This window comes from Coregonus clupeaformis, chromosome 29 (assembly GCF_020615455.1).
Source record: "Coregonus clupeaformis isolate EN_2021a chromosome 29, ASM2061545v1, whole genome shotgun sequence".
In the NCBI taxonomy this organism is placed as follows: domain Eukaryota; kingdom Metazoa; phylum Chordata; class Actinopteri; order Salmoniformes; family Salmonidae; genus Coregonus; species Coregonus clupeaformis.
The window spans coordinates 19,418,113-19,424,112 of record NC_059220.1 but is presented as its reverse complement, the minus strand read 5'-3'; positions in this window follow the sequence as shown (position 1 = coordinate 19,424,112).

The window sequence follows — 6,000 nt, the reverse complement described above, 5'->3', positions numbered from 1 at the left end:
TCTACAGGCCCTACAGTGCCTTGCAAAAGTATTCATCCCCCTTGGCTATTTCCTATTTTGTTGCATTACAACCTGTAATTTAAATGGATTTTTATTTGGATTTCATGTAATGGACATACACAAAATAGTCCAACTTGGTGAAGTGAAAATAATTACTTGTTTCAAAAAATTATAAAAAATAAATAACGGAAAAGTGGTGCGTGCATATGTTTACACCCCCTTTGCTATGAAGCCCCTAAATAAGATCTGGTGCAACTAATTACCCTCAGAAGTCACATAATTAGTTAAGTAAAGTCCACCTGTGTGCAATCTAAGTGTCACGTGATCTGTCACATGATCTCAGTATATATACACACCTGTTCTGAAAGGCCCCAGAGTCTGCAACACCACTAAGCAAGGGGCACCACCAAGCAAGCGGCACCATGAAGACCAAGGAGCTCTCCAAACAGGTCAGGGACAAAATTGTGGAGAAGTACAGATCAGGGTTGGGTTATCAAAAAAAAATATTGAAAGAATATGGCACACCAACAAACCTGCCAAGAGAGGGCCGCCCACCAAAACTCACGGACCAGGAAAGGAGGGCATTAATCAGAGAGGCAACAAAGAGACCAAAGATAACCCTGAAGGAGCTGCAAAGCTCCACAGCGGAGATTGGAGTATCTGTCCATAGGACCACTTTAAGCCGTACACTCCACAGAGCTGGGCTTTACGGAAGAGTGGCCAGAAAAAAGCCATTGCTTAAAGAAAATAATAAGCAAACACGTTTGGTGTTCGCCAAAAACCATGTGGGAGACTCCCCAAACATATGGAAGAAGGTACTCTGGTCAGATGAGACTAAAATTGAGCTTTTTGGCCAAAGGAAAACGCTATGTCTGGCGCAAACCCAACACCCCAGAGAACACCATCGATCTTTTTCCATCGGCAGGGACTGGGAAACTGGTCAGAATTGAAGGAATGATGGATGCCGCTAAATACAGGGAAATCCTTGAGGGAAACCTGTTTCAGTCTTCCAGAGATTTGAGACTGGGACAGAGGTTCACCTTCCAGCAGGACAATGACCCTAAGCATACTGCTAAAGCAACACTCGAGTAGTTTAAGGGGAACCCATTCAACTTGAAGGAGCTGGAGCAGTTTTGCCTTGAAGAATGGGCAAAAAAATCCCAGTGGCTAGATGTACCAAGCTTACAGAGACATACCCCAAGAGACTTGCAGCTGTAATTGCTGCAAAAGGTGGCTCTACAAAGTATTGACTTTAAGGGGGGGGGGTGGGGGGTGAATAGTTATGCATGCTCAAGTTTTCTGTTTTTTTGTCTTATTTCTTGTTTGTTTCACAAGAAAAAATATTTTGCACCTTCAACGTGGTAGGCATGTTGTGTAAATCAAATGATACAAACCCCCCAAGAATCCATTTTAATTCCAGGTTGTAAGGCAACAAAATAGGAAAAATGCCAAGGGAGGTGAATAATTTCGCAAGCCACTGTAGTTTTGTCAGACCTGGACTACTGTTCAGTCGTGTGGTCAGGTGCCACAACAAGGGACTAAGGAAAATTGCAATTGGCTCAGAACAGGGCAGCACGGCTGGCCCTTGGATGTACACAGAGAGCTAACATTAATAATATGCATGTAAATCTCTCCTGGCTCAAAGTGGAGGAGAGAATGACTTCATCACTACATGTATTTATGAGAGGTATTGACATGTTGAATGCACCAAGCTGTCTGTTTGAACTACTGGCGCACAGCTCGGACACCCATGCATACCAAACAAGACATGCCACAAGAGGTCTTTTCACAGTCCCCAAGTCCAGAATTGACTATGGGAGGCGCACAGTACTACATAGCGCCATGACTACATGGAACTCTTCCACATCAATTAACTTCTTAGATTAAAAAAATAGATAAAAATACACCTTATGGAACAGCGGGGACTGTGAAGCAACACAAACATAGGCACAGACAAATGCATACACACACACACACGATAACATATGCACTATACACACACGTACACATGGATTTTGTATTGTAGATATGTGGTAGTGGTGGAGTAGGGGCCTGAGGGCACACAGTGTGTTGTGAAATCTGTGAATGTATTGTAATGTTAAAAAAATTGTATAACTGCCTTAATTTTGCTGGACCCCAAGAAGAGTAGCTGCTGCCTTGGCATAAATATAAATACAAATACAAATCTATTCTGAACAAAAATATAAACGTAACATGCAACAATTTCTAAGATTTTACTGAGTTACAGTTCATTTAAGGAAATCTGTAATTTTAAATACATTAATTAGGCCCTAATCTATGGACTTCACATGACTGGGCAGGGGCGCAGCCATGGGTGGGCCTGGGAGGGCATAGGCCCACTCACTGGAGAGTCAGGCCCAGCAAATCAGAATTAGTTTTCCCCCACAAAATGGCTTTATTACAGACAGAAATACTCCTCCGTTTCATTAGCTGTCCGGGTGGCTGGTCTCAGACGATCCCACAGGTGAAGAAGCCGGATATGGAGGTCCTGGGATGGCATGGTTATACGTGGTCTGCGGTTGTGAGGCTGGATGGACGTTGTAGTGATGTCTGATAAATATCTCCATAATTGATTGGTTATGCGTGTCATCGTCATAACCGGATATGACTAAGCGTTAGCAATGAGGACTAGCAGATAGTAGCTTGTGGACTACCCAATTTTGTGATATTAAATTGGTAGTTACATTCTTGTCCCATCGCTGCAACTCCCGTACGGACTTGGGAGAGGCGAAGATCGAGAGCCATGCGTCCTCCGAAACACGACCCTGCCAAGCCACACTGCTTCTTGACACACTGCCCGCTTAACCCGGAAGCCAGCCGCACCAATGTGTCGGAGGAAACACCGTACAACTGGTGACCGAAATCAGCGTGCATGCGCCCGGCCCGCCACAAGGAGTCGCTAAAGTGCAATGGGACAATGACATCCTGCGACACAGCCTGTGATCGAGCCCGGGTCTGTAGTGTCGCCTCTAGCACGGCGATGCAGTGCCTTAGACCGCTGCGCCACTCTGGAGGCGACAGTGGAATCTTTTGTGAGGAATCTGTATGAGCTAGCTGAACACTGCGAGTTTTTAACTACAAAGGACTAACAAATACGGGACAGGATTGTGATGGGCATTATGGACAGTGATGTTTCACAAAAGCTACAGCTCGAGCCAGACATGACACTGGAGAATGCGATACAAATTGCGCGCCAGTCAGAGCAGATAAAGAAGCAGCACGTGGACATGCGCGTGGGAGATGAGAACTTCATTGATGAGGTGAGATGCAAACCACAGCGTTACAACAAACATTCTAAGCATACTGCAGGCGGCCAGAACAAACAGTTTAAGCAAAGAAACAGTCAGTCAAAACAGGGAAGTTGCTCACGTTGTAACCGCAGCCATGATGACAGTGAAAATTGTCCAGCACGCAACAAAAGATGCAGGAAGTGTTACAAAATGGGGCATTTTGAGATTGCATGCAAAACTAAAATGGTCAAAGAAGTTACAGCTGAGGATGAAGAGGAAATGCAAGGGGCATTCTTTTTAGGATCAGTTATTAAGCAGTCTGATTCTGAAGATCAGTGGCATGTTGAGCTCCCAGTGAATTGCACACGTGTAAAGATCAAGATTGATACTGGTGCTGATATTACAGTGCTGTCTCAGAGCACTTACCAGAGCTTGCCACAGCGCTTCCTGCTGGTTAACGTTGAAACTGAGGTTCGCAGCCCAGGTGGCAGGGCTAATTTTATGGAAAATATCTAGCCACGAGTGAAAGAAAAGAAGAAAAGTACAAATTCTGTATCTTTGTGATTCGAGGACCATATGCTAATAACCTACTTAGCAGAACTGTTGCATGCAAGAGTAGATGAGATCGGCACAGATGTGTTTGGAGAGATAGAGCTACTGAACTGTGAACTGGTCAAGATTGAGCTTAGATTCAGTCGCCTATTCTCTGACTTCACCATGCAGAATTCCTTCTCCGCTCCTTCCAAAAGTGGGAGGAAGAACTGGACAGAATGAAAAGAAATGGCATCGTTGAGGGAGTAACCGAGCCTACAGACTGGTGTGCTCCCACGGTGCTAGTAATGAAGAAAAATTGTAAAGTGAGAACATGCGTAGAAAAAAAAGACTCAGTGAAGCAGTGAAACGGGAGAGGTTCATCTTCAAATCAAATCGTATTTGTCACATGCACTGAATACAACAGGTGTAGACCTTACAGTGAAATGGTTACTTACAAGCCCTTAACCAACAATGCAGTTTTAAGAAAAATAAGTGTTAAGTAAAAAATAGATAAGTAAAAAATTGCACAGAAAATTAAAAAAATAAAATAAAGAGCAGCAGTAAAACGCTACCAAATACTAATTGAGTGTATGTAAACTTCTGACCCACTGGGAATGTGATGAAAGAAATAAAAGCTGAAATAAATCATTCTCTCTACTATTATTCTGACATTTCACATTCTTAAAATAAAGTGGTGATCCTAACTGACCTAAGACAGGGAATTTTTACTAGGATTAAATGTCAGGAATTGTGAAAAACTGAGTTTAAATGTATTTGGCTAAGGTGTATGTAAACTTCCGACTTCAACTGTATTCCAGTCTGTGCTAGCAAAACAGTCTTGTAGCTTAGCATCTACTTCTTTATTGACCAAGTCACTGGTGCTTCCTGCTTTAGTTTTTGCTTGTAAGTAGGAATCAGGAGGATAGAATTATGGTCAGATTTGCCAAATGGAGGGCGAGGGAGAGCTTTGTACGCATCTCTGTGTGTGGAGTAAATGTGGTCTAGAGTTTCTTTTCCTCTAGTTTCACATTTAACATGCTGGTAGAAATTAAGTAAAATGGATTTACATTTCCCTGCATTAAAGTCCCCTGCCACTAGGAGCGCCGCCTCTGGATGAGCGTTTTCTTGTTTGCTTATGGCCTTATACAGCTCATTGAGTGCGGTCTTAGTGCCAGCGTCGGTTTGTAGTGGTAAATAGACAGCTACGAAAAATATAGATGAAAACTCTCTTGGTAAATAGCGTGGTCTACAGCTTATCATGAGACTATCTCAGGTGAGCAAAACCTTGAGACTTCCTTAATATTAGATTTTGTGCACCAGCTGTTGTTTACAAATATACACAGACCGTCACCCCTTGTCTTACCGGAGGCAGCTGTTCTATCATGCCGATGCAGCGTAAACCCCACCAGCTGTATGTTATCCATGTCGTCGTTCAGCCACGACTCGATGAAACATAAGATTTTACAGTTTTTAATGTCCCGTTGGTATGATATTTGTGATCGTAGCTCATCTATTTTGTTATTCAATGATTGTACATTGGCTAATAGGTCTGATGGTAGAGGCAGATTACCTACTCGCCGCCGGATCCTTACAAGGCACCCCGATCTACATCCCCAATATCTCCATCTCTTTCTCCTGCGAATGACGGGGATTTGGGCCTTGTCGGGTGTCTGAAGTAAATCCTTCGCGCCCGACACGTTAAAGAAAAATCTTACAAATAACGCGAAAAAACACACACAATAGCACAATTGGTTAGGAGTTCTTAAAACGGCAGCCATCTCCTGCTTTTACCCACCTTGGAGGATAAAGCACCAAAGCTATCCGGGCTGAGTGTCTTCTCCAAACTCGATGCGTCTAGCGGTTTTTGCCAGATACCTCTTGAACCCAGCTGCAGAAAACTGACAAAATGTATCACTCCTGTGGGGAGATTCTGCTTCAAGCACCTTCCTTTTGGAATAACCAGCGCACCAGAGATCTTTCAGAGGGAGATGAGCAAGCTCCTGAGAGGACGTGAGGGCACAGTCGCCGTGATGGATAACATACTGGTCTACGGTGCAAACAAGGAAGAACACGACAGGAATCTGAGCAAAGTGCTACAGACTATCAAAAAGTCTGGACTAAAGCTGAACAAAGACAAGTGCCACTTTGGGAAGTCGGAGATCCAGTACTTCGGTCATGTGATTAGAGTGGATGGGATAAAGCCGGATGACAGCAA